This window comes from Pristiophorus japonicus, chromosome 3 (assembly GCF_044704955.1).
Source record: "Pristiophorus japonicus isolate sPriJap1 chromosome 3, sPriJap1.hap1, whole genome shotgun sequence".
In the NCBI taxonomy this organism is placed as follows: Eukaryota; Metazoa; Chordata; class Chondrichthyes; family Pristiophoridae; genus Pristiophorus; species Pristiophorus japonicus.
Genome location: NC_091979.1, coordinates 277,334,052 through 277,349,358, shown reverse-complemented (window position 1 = coordinate 277,349,358; position 15,307 = coordinate 277,334,052). Strand labels below are relative to the sequence as shown.

Sequence of the window (15,307 nt, the reverse complement as noted above, 5' to 3'; positions counted from 1 at the left end):
TTCAATGATGGACCCAATGTTCCAGTCCTGAACTCCAATTGAGGGGGTGGAAGATGCCTGTGCATGGATTTTTTTTTAACGTGTGATGACCATTCCACACCAGCCACCACACGGGCTTGACAGAGCTAGGCCTTTATCCTGTGGCAAGGGTTAACCAGGACAACTGGAGACCTGCTCCGCTACACGGACCTAGTGCGCACACATATTGCAGTGTGGGCTGGCCAATGCTGTCCCTGGGCTCTCGCCTCTTCTAGGCCCCGTACCCTCATTCGCCGCACCTCCGCCACAAAAACACTCGCCTCTGGGTTGGCCCATCACCTCTGTGCTCGCTCTCCTACATTGGCTCCCGGGCCAGCAACACCTCAATTAAAAAATTTTCATCCCTGTTTTCAATTTCCTCCATGGCCTCGCTCTTCTCTATCTCTAATCTCCTCCAACCCTACAACCCTCCGAGATCTCTGTGCTCCTCAAATTCTGGCCTTTTGCGTATCCCCGATTTTAATCGCTCCACCATTGGCAGCTGTGCCTTCAGCTGCCTAGGTCCTAAACTCTAAAATTCCCTCCCTAAACCTCTCTGCCTCTCTACTTTGCTTTCCTCCTTTAAGGCACTTCTTAAAGCCTACCTCTTTGACCAAGCTTTTGGTCATCTGTCCTAATATGTCCTTATGTGACCCAGTGTCATATTTTGTTTGATAACGGTCCTGTGAAATGCCTTGGGGCATTTTACTGTGTTAAAGGCGCTATATAAATGCAAGTTGTTGTTCAATCTATCAGGTGCCATTGTTCCACTGCATTTCTGCCCATTGGCCTCCTCCCTTGGCCCGTCCGTAATCCCTTTTGTGTTCTCAGGTATCACTTTCCCCACATCTGCACCTCCTATCTTTATGTTTCTGCATTAAAGCATATAGGATAAATGTTCTCGTTCTGCATTTCAGCATGTTCCAAAAGCATATATTGGGAAATTGTGCACCTCTGGCCTATAATTTTTTGTCTATTAAAATTAATGGTTGGGAATACACAATTTCCCGATATGTTTTCCTAGTGTGTACCAAATAAAGAGCAGAAAAGTGGAAAATTTACTCTTGTGCACAAATAGTGAATCTGGCAACTTATGCAATCGTTAATAAATGTAAATTTCCATAAACAAACAAAAAGGACCTCATAAAATGGTCAAAATACATTTACAGCCTTTGAGTTTCTATAAAAAACGTTTCCTTACCCTTCCAAATTGGCACAATTCATGGCAGATTCAAAAATTTAGCACCAGGTTAACATTAGCTCTAGAGTGAGCAACTTTCGCCAAATGAAAGTTCACGAGGAGCGTGAGCACTAACTCCGGCGTTGCACCACAGAATTTGTGTGCCAGAGCCGAAAGTTCTGGCGCTAAAGAAATCGGCCGATCTGCGCAAATTTTTTTTTCTTCCCGCGCTTCTGGTCTGCTGTCCGATCGCAAACGCTAATGCAGGGCACGGCCGTGCACATGCGCAGTAGACCTGGGGCTGAATCAGCTATTTTACATTGGGATTTTGATGATGGAGGAAGACGATTCAAGACAGTATGCCAGGCGATTCAGCCACCAGGTTAATGAAGCTCCAGTGGGGGATGTGGAGAGAAGATGGCAGGAGTTGCATTGTAGGGGTGGATCTAGACCACTGCCATCCATTTTTAAAAGGATTCGGAGGGAAATCGCTGAGGTGGTCTCTGCATCAGACACGGTGATCAGGACTGGCACACAGTGCCGAAAGAAGTTTAATGATCTTTCAAGGGTCATTAGAGTGAGTACAATTTTAATTCATGCACTCCTTCATTATTTCGATTATAAATCTGACACACTATTTGTTCTCATGCTGTTGCTGTCTCTCAGCACTCTGGGTTGCCTCCTAAAATGCATGACACAAAGGTAGGCTTAGTTTGGCACCCTATTTGTCATGAATGATCTTTACACATTATTAAGATTGCTTTCTGAGATTTCATAAGATGACTCCGCACTTCGATGTCCTCCTGATGAACCATATACAACTTTCAAGACCATTAAACAGAGGATTGTATTACATTCAGACAGTATGGTATAAGTGCCACAAGAACAGATTGACCCTCTTGTAACCATTCCCATTTTCATCTTTTCAGGCAAAGAAGTCACACAATCGCCATGAGCAGGTACGGACAAGTGGCAGTCCTCCTCAGACCCTACCACTGACCGACATCGAGAAGAGAGTGGCAGGTCTCATCGGCGTCTCAAATCGGGCGACTGCAACTGGGGGAGGTGCTGATCCCCCACTCGGAAACTGAGGGTAAGTCCTGCACACTCCCTGGGCTGGGTTGGGGCAATGTCATGCAGTGTCTCTGGACTCGGGTTGGGGCAATGTCAAATGACGCCATATGGGTCGAATTGAAAAATAAAAAAGGGGCGATCACACTTCTGGGCGTGTATTGTAGACCCCCGAACAGTGGGAGGGAGATAGAAAAGCAAATATATAGGCAAATTTCTGTGAAGTCCAAAAACCATAGGGCAGTAATAATAGGGGATTTTAACTATCCTAATGTTGATTGTGACAAATATAGGCCCCAAGTTTCGACATGATTTGCTCCTGATTTTTTAGAGCAACTGGTGCAGAACGGAGTATCTTAGAAATCGGAATTCTCGGCATTTAGTTTGCTCCAGTTCTAGTCAGTTAGAACAGTTTCACTTTGGAACAGAATTTTTTTTTCAAAAGGGGGCGTGTCCGGCCACTTACGCCTGTTTTCAAAGTTTCGTCAGTGAAAACTTACTCCAAACTAACTTAGAATGGAGTAAGTGAAGATTTTTGTACGCTCGAAAAAACCTTGTCTACACTTTAGAAAATCAGGCGTAGGTTACAAATCAGGCGTAGGGAATGGGGGGGGGGGGGTTTAAAGGGAAGTTTACAAACATTAAACACTTTAGTTTTACAAATAAAGAGCCATCATCAATAATAAATGATAAAAACATCAATAAATCAATCAAAAAAAATTAATAAGAAATAATTATTTTTTTAAATCAATAAATAAAACATTTTCTACTTACCGACTGTAGCACCGGGAGCCCTCCAACAGCGTGCTGGGATGCCCCCAGTGTGTCTCTGTCAGTGTCTCTATCTCTCTGTCTGTCTGTGTGTGTCTCTCATTCTCTGTCTGTCAGTGTCTGTGTTTCTGACAGCGAGAGGAGGGGGGTAGAGGCAGAGAGGGGGGGAGCAGAGGGAGGGAGGGGGGAGGAGGAGAAGGGGGAGGGGGGGAGAAGGGGAGGGGGGGAGAAGGGGAGGGGGGAGGAGGAGAAGGGGGGGAGGGGGGGAAAGGAGATGGTGGGGGGGGGAGGAGAAGGGGGAGGGAGGCTGAACGGGCCAGGCCCGGCCGGGCCCGAGACTTCAGGCAGGGCCCGTCCCCAGCACCAGATTTACAGGTAGGTGGCGTTGGGTCGGGTCGGGGGGAGCGCGGGTCGGGGGGGGTGGTGGGAGGGAGGTCGGTTCGGTTCGGGTCGGGGGGAGGGAGGGAGAGGGAGGTCAGGTCGGGTCCAGTCGGGGGGGGGGGGGGGGGAAGCGGGAGTCAGGTCGATGTCGGGTCTGGTCCGGAGGCGGGGGGCGGGAAGCGGGAGTCGAGTCGGGTCAGGAGGAAGCAGGTGCTGGCCGTGGGAGGAGCCTTATTCACGCAGCCCCAGTGAGGCCATTCGGCCAGGGCTAGGGGCTGCGTGCTTCGGCCCCTCCCACACAGTTTTGGGCGCCTGGAGCTACTGCACATGCACATACTGTTTTCAGCGCAGGAACCTGGCTCCGCCCCCCACTGCTCGTGTTGCGCTGCGCCGACCTGCAAACGACCTGCAGGGAGCCGGAGAATCTGGAAGTTTTCTTTAGGCGCACTTTGTGGCACGAAAAACAGGTGTCCAGGTCGGGACTGCGCCGTTGTCGGCGCGGCTCGAAACTTGGGCCCATAGTGTGAAGGGTATAGAGGGTGCGAATTCTTAAAATGCATTCAAGAGAACTTTTTTAGTCAGTATGTAACAAGCCGAACACGAGAGGGGGCGGTTTTGGATTTCGTTTTGGGGAATGAAGCTGGGCAGGTGAGAAAGGGGTATTAGTTAGAAAGCATTTGGGTGCCAGTGATCATAATTCAGTCAGATTCAAAGTAGTTATGAATAAGGACAAAGATAGATCAGGAATAAAAGTCCCAAATTGGGGAAAAGCTAACTTTGCTAAGTTGCGAAGTGATTTGGCCACAGTGGACTGGAAACAGCTACTTGTAGGTAAATCAGTGTCGGAACAGTGGAAGGCATTCAAGGAGGAGATCTGGAAGGCTCAGGCCAAACATGTGCCCTGACAGAAAAAGGGTGGAAATAACAATTCTAGAATCCCCTGGATGTTTAGGGACTTACAGGGGAGGATAAAGAAAAAAAGAGAAGCTTTTCGTATACCGATGGCTAAATACTGTAGAATCTTTGGAGGAATATAGAATGTTCAGAAGTAAAATTAAAATGGATATTGGGAATGCTAAGAGAGAGCATGAAAAATTCTTGTTAAGTAAAATTAAGGAAAACCCAAAGATGTTCTATAAATATATTAAGAGCAAGAGGATAACTAAAGAAAGGGTAGGACCTATTAGAGACCATGAGGGTAATCTCTGTGCAGGCGGAAAATGTTGGCATGGTTCTTAATGAAAACTTTGCGTCTGTTTTCACAAAGGAAAGGGGCAATGCAGATACTGCTATCGAGGCGGAGTATGAAATTCTGGATGAAATAAACATAGTGAGACAGCAAGTATTAAGGGGTTTAGCAGCTTTGAAAGTAGATAAGTCCCCAGGTCTGGATGAAATGCATTCCAGGCTGTTGAGCGAAGTAAAAGAGGAAATAGCAGAGGCCTTGACCATCATTTTCCAGTCTTCTTTGGGTTTGGGCATGGTACCGGAGGACTGGAGTACTGCTAATGTGGTACCCTTATTTAAGAAGGGAGAAAGGGATAGGCCGAGTAATTACAGGCCTGTCAGCCTAACCTCAGTGGTGGGAAAATTATTGGAAAAAATCCTGAAAGACAGGATTGGAAAAGCAAAGGATTAATTAGGGACAGTCAGCACGGATTTGTTAAGGGAGGATCGTGTTTGACTAACCTGATTGAATTTTTCGAGGAGGGTCGATGAGGGTAGTGCGTACAATGTAGTATATATGGACTTTAGCAAAGCTTTTAATAAGTTCCCACATGGTAGACTGGTCACAAAGGTTAAAGCCCATGGGATCCAGGGCAAAGTGGCAAATTGGACCCAAAATTGGCTTAGAGGTAGGATAATGGTTGATGGATGTTTTTGTGATTGGAAGGATATTTCCAGTGGGGTTCCGCAGGGCTCAGTACTGGGTCTCTTGCTTTTTGTGGTATACATCAATGATCTAGATTTGAATATAGGGAGTATGATTAAGAAGTTTGCAGATGACATTAAAATTGGCTGTGTGGTTAATAATGAAGAGGAAAGTCATGGACTGCAGGAGGCTATCAATCTACTGGTCAGGTGGGCAGAACAGTGGCAAATGGAATTTAATTCGGAGAAGTGTGAGGTAATGCACTTGAGGAGGGCTAATAAGGAAAGGGTATATACATTAAACAATAGGCCACTTAGAAGTGTAGATGAACAAAGTGACCTTGGAGTGTTTGTCCACAGATCCCTGAAAGTAGCAGGCCAGGTGGATAAGGTGGTTAAGAAGGCAGACGGAATACTTGCCTTTATTTGCCGAGGCATAGAATACAAGAGCAGGGCGGTTATGCTTAAATTGTATAATACTCTGGTTCAGCCACAGCTAGAATACTGGGTGCAGTTTTGGTCACCGTATTATAGGAAGGACGTGATTGCACTCGAGAGAGTGCAGAGGAGATTTACTAGGATGCTGCCTGGAATGGAGAATCATAGTTATGAGGACAGATTGGATAGGCTGGGTTTGTTCTCATTGGAACAGAGGAGGCCGAGAGGAGATCTCATTGAGGTGTATAAAATTTTGAGGAGCCTGGATATAGTGGATCGCATGGGTCTATTTCCCTTGGTGGAGGGGTCAATTACGAGGGGGCATAGTTTTAAGGTGGTTGGTAGAAAGTTCAGAGCAGATTTGAGTGGAAGCCTCTTCACACAGAGGGTTGTGGGGGTCTGGAACTCACTGCCTGGCAGGGTGGTGGATGCAGAAACCCTCACCACATTTAAAAGGTGTTTGGATAGGCACTTGGTGCTGTAACCTGCAGGTTATGGACCTCGAGCCGGTAAGGGGATTAGACTGGATAACCTCTTGTTGGCTGGCACAGATACAATGGTAAGTACTGCAGGGCATTGAATACAGCCAGGGTTATCTCCTGGACTAGTTTTGATTGCCTGGATGGGTGGGAGAGGAATTTTCCCAGATTTTTTTCCCCAATTGGCCTGGGTTTTTATCTGGTGTTTTGCCTCTCCCAGGAGATCGCATGGCGCCGGTTGGGGTGGAGTGTACAATGCTGCGGTGCAAGGGGTGTCGCAGTTGTGTGGGGCGAATGCTCTTTACCTTTCCTTCATTGTTCATAGGTTTATATGTAGCCTTCAGGGCTGCTGACCAAGGGCCGTGTGGCTCTTTGTCGGCCGGCGTGGACACGATGGGCCGAAATGGCCTCCAGCTGCGCTGTATATTTCAATGTTTCTTTCTATATTTCTGTGCAATGTCTCTGGACTAGCATTGGGGCAATGTCCGACCGCAGCTATTCACAATATATATATATAAATGATTTGGATGAAGGAATCAAATGTAATATTTCCAAGTTTGCTGATGACACAAAACTAGGTGGGATTGTGAGTTGTGAGGAGGATGCAAAGATGCTGCAAGACGATTTAGATAGATTGAGTGAGTGGGAAAACACATGGCAGATGCAGTATACTGTGGATAAATGTGAAGTTATCCACTTTGGTAGGAAAAACATAAGGACAAAGTATTATTTAAATGGTGATGGCTTGGGAAGTGTCGATGTACAGAGGGACCTGGGTGTCCTTGTACACCAGTTATTGAAAGCAAACATGCAGGTGCAGCAAGCATATAGGAAGGCAAATGGTATGTTGGCCTTCATTGCAAGAGGATTTGAGTACAGGAGCAAGGATGTCTCACTACAGTTATACAGGGCCTTGGTGAGACCGCACCTGGAGTATTGTGTGCAGTTTTGGTCTCCTTACCTAAGAAAGGATATACTTGCCATAGAGGGAGTGCAGCGAAGGTTCACCAGACTGATTCCCGGGATGGCAGGACTGTCATATGAAGAGAAATTGGGTTGACTAGGCCTATATTCATTAGAGTTTAAAAGAATGAGAGGGGATCTCATTAAAACGTATAAAATTCTGACTGAGTTGGATAGACTAGATGCGGGAAGGATGTTTCCCCTGGCTGGGAAGTTTAGAACAAGTGGTCACAGTCTCAGGATATCGGGTAGGAAATTTAGGACCGAGATGAGGAGAAATTCTTTTACTCAGAGGGTGGTGAACCTATGGAATTCTCTACCACACAGAAGGTTGTGGAGGCCAAGTCACTGAATACATCTGGGAGGGAGATAGATAGATTTCTAGAAAGAAAAGATATCAAGGGGTATGGGGAAAAAGCGGGAATATGGTGTTGAGATAGAGGATCAGCCATGATCACATTGAATGGCAGTGCAGACTCGAAGGGCCGAATGGCCTAGTACTGCTCCTATTTTCTATGTTTCTACTCCCTGGGCTGGGTTGTGGCAATGTCATATAGTGTAAGATTTCTAAATCTCTGGCATTAAATTGACAGTGAGATTGATTCTTTTAAAACAATTCGGAACAATTTATTAAAACACACACACATGCATATTTATCAGCAGTTGTTGGCTATTCTACAGATCTATCTAGTTACGACAGAGAAACAATGAGGTTACAATAATGATTTATAAAAAGATATAAGTTACTTTCCTCTGGCTGGCTGAGCACACAGCCTGCTGTTTCGGCTGGTCTTTGAGCGGGAGGTCTTGCCGTGTGTCCAGGAGAGAAGGAGAGAGAGTGAAAAAGTCTTTGGCTGAGTTCTTATACTCCTTAAGTCCATTGTTCCTCAGAAAGCCCCAGGATTGGATCTTAGTTCCAGGGCAGTTGCTTATTGACTCTCCTCACACATGTGGCTATTGGACTGGTCCAGCCATCTCTTGATTAGATTATTTGCTTTCCAATTAACACAATGCACAAACAGACCATGCTGGAAGCCTGTGAGCTTCCATTTTGTTTTAACACTGCAGCCTTTCCGTATAATCTACACTTTTAACATTTATACATGCACAGAATCGATGTTATCATTAATAAACATTTTTATTCTTACAATAGTGTCTCTGGTCTAGGGTTGGGGGAATGTCATGCAGTGTCTCTGGACTAGATATAATGGAGTAGCGGTGGTCCTTCAAATGAGCCTGTGCTATGCGACTTTCCTCATGTCACCCTGCCCATCCCCTGCTGCTAACCACTCGTCTGTTGCTTTCTACTTCCAGATGACCAGAGACAGGCGCAGCATCCTCAACGGAACACTCCACATCAGGCCATCATCTGGAGGAAGAGGAAGAGGAGGAGGGTACAGATGAGCCAACTCCAGCGTAGCAACCGGCACAGATTCAATCCACCCCTGTTCTACCATCGGCACTCAGCTCCTCTGAGGAGACGTGACATTTTCAGGGTTTGACGACTCCACGGCTCCTGGGACCAGAGGCGTGCAGCAACGCAGTGTTGGGGTCGAATCCCATTTTCCAACTCTCCAGAGGGTGAGGCGGCCAAAGTCGGTCTGCTTTCAGACGGGCAGACGTGGAACTGGACATGGTGGGAATGTCCAGGGAGAGCATCCAGGTCAGCCGTCAGCTCCTTGATGTCTTGGGTAGGATTCCCGCGAGCATCGACAGTCTCAAAGCAACCATCACGGAGGTAGGGTCGCAGATTGTCAGTGGGAGCCGTGATACCAGCGAGGCCATCAATGCCCACACGAGGCTGGTGGCCTCCAGCAGTGACAATGGAGTCCCGGAGAGTGTGGCACGAACCCTTGTGGAATATAGTGCATCACAGGCACAAGCTCTGCTTCAGCTTGGGCAGGTGATACAGTCCATAAACCATCCCCCCATACTCTGCGTTCCCCACTGTCACACCCAAACTAAAACCACCTGTGACTGGTGACGCCGATGAAGAGGCTAGCCAGTTAAAAGCCGGGCCTTCCACGCCAAGAACTGGTCCAGCGCATCCCCAGATGCCGTCTCCATTGTCTCTTTCCCCCCCCCCCCCCCCCCCAACACAGCAGCGCTCTGGCAACTTTGCAGCACGCCATCTTAGTGCCACTTTGGTTAGGAGCAGCAAGCAAGGGAGGGTGATAAGAGGAAGGGGGGGAAAAGTCGGTGGTAAAAAATAGTGGGGCAGGGGTAGCTGCATTATGTTGCTTGTTGTTGCTTCATGCGTCGTATGTTTAATGTCACCCTGTTATTATGTTCTGCATTATGTTGCTGATAATGTTGAATGATCACACTGCTGGATGCAGCTAATTATTTTATATTATTTTATTAATCACCTTCAACTTGACAGGCAGTGCAGACCTGTTGCCACTGGTAGTCTTCTAATGCAGTGGAGAGTTGGAGGTATGAGCGATGTTCCCTGTAAACTCATTAGGGGTAAGACCTCCTCCCCATACGCTTGCAATTTCTTCGATTACGTTACAAATGATCATCAATAAGCCTTCTTCCAGCTCAAAGCCGTATGACTATAGCAGCCAGGATTACTGGCTCCCGACCTAGCATGGCCCCCATCTTTTAAAATGTCCTTAAATGTCCTTTAAAAAACAAACTAGAAACTCACATAAACTTCACAATCAAAAGTATGCAGTAACACAGCGTTCTAATCCTTTTAATCATTCACACTGTGACTTTCTCCTCCATTTTCAAAATGGCGCCGTTAGCACCTGGTGTGCCCTGGGTCCAACTGTTTTCTCTTGGCGGGTTCTCGGGTGGACGTTAAATCGGGCGAAATGCTCGAAAGTTCCACCTGGGGCGCTAGCGCAGTGGTGCACGATGATTTATATCATCCAAAGGGTCAAATCATTTTTTCGCCCCGCTGAGGCACTAAATGGGGCGCAAATGAGCTGAAAATCCAGCCCTAAATGTCTAAAAATAAATCTATTCTCAATAATCAATCTTTGCTTTATTTTCTAACCATCAACAATGAGACCTCAATCATTGGTCTTGCTAATCACAAGTTATCTTCCTCAAGCAGTTCATAACAGAAAAGCAAAATAAATTGAAATAAATATCACTTGTCTTCAATAATTCAAACTCTTTTGTCTAAAAATCTTTTGAAAAAAACTCGCAGAAGCTCTCACATTTTTGACATTTTGCAAACTACACATGCGCAGAATACATAAAATGGAGGTGGGTAAATTCTGCAATCAAACACACAGATGTAGTTAAAGGTCTTTCCAACTACTGCAAGGTAAAATATCTAGTTGAAGCTCTGGCTTTTGAGACAAGCTGAGGCCTTGAAATCAAAACTTTAATGATACAACAATACACTGGGTAAATTTACTCAAGCTATTGTGAACTATGTAATTTTTGATTAAAAAAATCTTATTTCGGTCATTATAATTTCCATTACAGGGTACTTGGAAAAAAACAGACAAAAATATTTTCAAAAAGCATTTTGAGTGATTGTTGGTTCATCAGCAAGCCGTAACAGTAAAATGTTTAGAAAAGATTTTGCCATTGTAACACGTTTTTATTCTAACTGTTTACATGCAGATTTTCAATATTAAATGATGTCATAAAAAGTGTGGTTCAAAATCATGACACAAGAAGTAAGATTTGTTCACCAGAATTGCACACCATATGCAAGATTCTTAATATATGGTATATTCCTTGATATTTGTATTTCATTTTTTATTCCTTAAAGCTAAGCTGTATTCTTAAAGCTAAGAATGCACACCAAGATGAACTTGTTGGAGTTAGATGTTTTGGCCTCAAAAATCCAGCAGGAGGTCTTGTTCAGGTGTGGGCCTTATTGTTTCTTTTGATGCCTATACAAATATGGCAGGCAATGTGTTTCTGGCTTAGAATGTGCATGCACACGTCGCCCACTATTTTGGACTCTTTGGCGCTCATTTCACTGCTGTAAAATAGGTGCAGCATCATTGAATTTCTAAGCCTCTGTTTATTTATGTCTCCCTCTCTCATCTGAATGTGGTTCCTGACGTTTAAACAGTATTTATATTTCAAACATCATAGCTACATCAGGTACATAATCAGTGCAAAGAGTCACTGTTTTTGCATTCTTTCTCTGTCTTTTCTGACATACACAGAAGCACACACACACTCTCGTTTCCAAAAACATATAAGTTTTACTTAAAGCTTTTGGGATTTCTTTTCTAACTTGAAATAATTTTGAAAAAGAATCAAATAAATTGTATTTGCGACTGAGAGAGACAATCTATCGATTGGCTTAAATGCTACCGAAGTATCCTGGGAAATTCGGCACACTGCACATGCTGAGACTGCAGCACAACCACAAGAACTGCTGCAGTTAAAGGAGAAGGCCAACCACTATCTCCTCAGAGAAACTCAGCATCACCCACATCCCAACACCAAAAAAATGCCACTTACATTGTGCATTACATAATATAACACTCCTGAATGCAAAAGCCAAAAATGTGAGATTTAGACATTTTGCAATAGGATTCTGAGAAGTCCCCACAAAACAGTAAAACTCCCAAACATCAGTTTGCTTTATCATCATAGGCCGTCCCTCGAACAAGGATGACTTGCTTCCACACCAAAAGGGACGAGTTCACAGATGTTTCAATGAAGGACCCGATATTGCAGTCCTGAACTCCAATCGAAGGTGGTGGAAAATGCACATCAGCCACCACACGGGCTTGACCGAGCTAGGCCTTTATCCAATGGCAACGGATAACCAGGACGACTGGAGATCCGCTTGTTGCACGGACCTAGTACGCACACACATCGCAGTTGTGGGCTGGCCCGTGCTGCCCCTGGGCCCTTGGCTCTTCTGAGCCCCGCACCTTCATTTGCCGCACCTCTGCCACGATCTCTTGCCGCTCCTTTGCCACAAACATTCGCCGAACCTCCGCCATGACCACCCGCCGAATCTCAGCCACGATTCCTCATCGCTCCTCCACCTCGACCTTCTCGCTCCTCCGCTGTACCTGGACCACACTCCAAACGGCGACCTGAGAGCTGATGTCATCACCCGGTTTCCCACCTCAAAATCGTCGCACACTTGGAGCAGCTCGCACTGGAAGTTGTAGTCGTATACCACTCCAGCTCTTGTGGCCCGACCTGCGGAGGTGTTCTCTCACACATCAGGGGGCTACGATGTTCCAGGGCCTGCTGCTCCAGCTCTTTTATGGCCCGACCTGCGGAGGTATTCCCTCGCAGATCGGGGGGCCACGATGTTCCAGGGCCCGCCTCTCCAGCTATTTTATAAAAGAGATTTATCATACCTGCTTCACAACATACCAGAAGTTGCTATTGGGGCTAAAGTTCCGGCCTCACCGGATCCTTATGAAGTGCGGACGGACCCGGCGAGGCCTCGCAAAAAACGGTTTTCGGGACGTGATGCGCAAGCACTGAAAACCAACTTTTCTGATCTGTCAAGATTTCTCTTGACAGATCCTCCGCATCCCCGGGAGATGGACATTTGCGCGCGTGAAATTGGGCTATTTGCCCAACATGCCCAGCGAATATTCTCCAAACTCTTACGCCTGGTGAAAGCCTACTTTTACCAGTGTAAGAGTTTTAAAACATATAAAAATGACATTAAAATAAACATTTTTATGTTAAAAACCCTGTCCATTAAGGTAAGTTTATTTTAAACTGTATTAAAACACATAACAACAAATTGCAAAAAATATTTTTTTTCTCTAAAACATTTAATTAACTTTAATTTCAATTAATTTTAAATATGTGAGGTATTTTATTTATTTGATATGTTGTGTTTCTTGTCTTAGGGGTTTATTCTCATTGATAATAGTGGAAACTCGTAAAAACGGAGTTCCTATTATCAATGAGAATGTTGCAGAGTGATTGGTGGTCCAGGCCCACGTGACTCCAGCTTTTTCGTGCGTACAGGGAAGTCATCTCCCCGTACGCTGCGCATCGAATGAAAGCCTCTGACTGGAATCGAAGGCACCTTCAGGACCACCAGGTACTTTTGCAAAAAAAATTTGGGTCGGAGGCGTTCGTCTGAAGGAAGCCTTCTACTGGAATTTTAACCCCAATATGTATGAGAGGTTTATTGTGTGTCAATTTTTTTTATTCATGCTCGGGATGTGGGCATCCATGGAAAGGCCAGCATTTATTGTCCATCCAAGTTGCCCAAGTGGTTTGAGTGGCATGATAGACCACTTTAATGGGCAGTTAAGAGATAACCACATTGGTGTGGGACTGGAATCATATATAGACGAGATCCGGTAAGAACAACTCAACAGCTTAATGATCACTTTTATCGATACAGTTCCTACCGCAAATTTCATTAACGCCAACTATAAGTGGTGGGCGGTAAAAATAAAACAGTAAGTAACCAATTTTTTTTTTTAAACGGAAATCTCACTTAGCAACTGCCTCTCCTAATTGTTAGCAATTGCATCCACAATCTCATCACTAAGGTAATCACACTTTAACAAGGTGTGAAGAACTGATTGAAACTTCATGAAACCCTGACTTTGCCTGAAATCAGCACTATTAAATCGGTAAGTACAATGCAGAGGAATAATGAGGTGTGAATCTTTTAAATCGTTAAATACCACACAGGGATTTGAACAGCTTGAAACTGCTTGAGGACCCAACTTGGCCTAAAATTGTGTAATTGGCTCCTATGGTAATGAGAGATGGTTAGTGCCATTTGCCCGATTATAGGCACTGCCCGCAGTCTGCACAGAGCGGCATTAAACAGAGTGCACTTCCACAGAGTGTTTTTTGGGGGAATTTGGAAAAAGTGGGAATTTCTGGTAAGTATTGGGTAGGTAGAAGCTGTAAATAGTGAAATTTAGTTTAACATTTTGATTTAAACCTAGAACTTGAGAAACTAGTTAACCGAAGTTGCTTGCCACTGGCAGTTAACTGTCAGTCAGCTGTAAGTGTTTGTCTTGAATAGGTGTTAATCAACTGGAACAGGGGAGCTCAGTCAACACTTGTAACTTGGGTGATCCCTGGAGGTGGCGCATGCGGTGTCTACTGGTACGCTCGTGGCCTTCGGCGAGAGGTGGGCACCGGAGGGACTGGAGTGCATCATTACAACAGGGAATAGAATTTTAATTTAATCTGTTAAAGTTCCCTTCAACGTTTAGTTGATGATTTGTAGGTTCTGGTGTCCGTTTAATAAGAGGGCAATTGGCTTTATCTGATTATTTTAAAATAGTTGTAACTTCAGTGAGGCTCCTACAGTATAAAAGTAAACACTTCTGCGGAGCACAGAATGGTATGCATAGAGTGGCATGAAACAGAGTGCACTTAAACAGTGTTTTATTTGGGAGTTTGGAAAGAGGGAATTTCTGGTAAGTATTGGGTCGATAGAAGCTGAAATTTAGTTTAACCATTTTGATTTAAACCTAGAACTTTAAAAACTGTAGATAACAGAAGCTGCCTGCCAGTGGCAGTTAACAGAAGCCATTCAGCCCATCGTGTCCGTGTCAGCGAAAAAAAGCTATCCAGCCTAATCCCACCTTCCAGCACTAGGTCCATAGTCCTGTAGGTCACAGCACTTTAAGTGCATTTCCAAGTACTTTCTAAATGTGAAGAGGGTTTCTGCCTCTACCACTGTTTCAGGCAGTGAGTTCCAGACCCCCACCACTCTCTGGGTGATTTTTTTCCCCTCATCTCTCCTCTAATGCTTTTACCAATTACTTTAAATCTATGCCTCCTGGTTATTGGCTCCTATATTAAGGGAATTAAGTCCATCCTAGGCCACTCCTAATTTTATACACCTTAATTAAATCTCCCCTCAGCCTCCTCTGTTCCAAAGAAAACAACCCCAGCATATCCAATCTTTCCTCATAGCTAAATTTTTCCAGTCCTGGCAACATCCTCGTAAATCTCCTCTGCACCCTCTCTAGTGCAATCACATCTTTCCTGTAATGTAGTGACCAGAACTGTATGCTGTACTCAAGCTGCAGCCTAACTAGTGTTGGTATGATGGCGGTGGTAAGATGGCCGCCATGGTGGCAGCTCTCTCGGGAGCTCCCCTGCTAAACAACTCCTTGGCAACATTCCACCCTCAAACTCCCCCCTCCCACTGTATAAACTTCCCCTAGCCCTAGCCCTAATAGACCCT

At 45.1% G+C, this 15,307-nt stretch overlaps 1 long non-coding RNA gene across 1 annotated transcript; it reads left to right on the top strand.

The window, feature by feature from the left end:
• The first annotated feature begins 875 nt into the window (after nt 1–875).
• LOC139260307 (uncharacterized) lies at nt 876–10,736 on the top strand. The gene is made up of 3 exons (XR_011592762.1): nt 876–1,775; nt 2,128–2,291; nt 8,488–10,736. It is a non-coding gene; the product is annotated as an uncharacterized lncRNA (long non-coding RNA).
• The last annotated feature ends 4,571 nt before the right edge of the window (nt 10,737–15,307 follow it).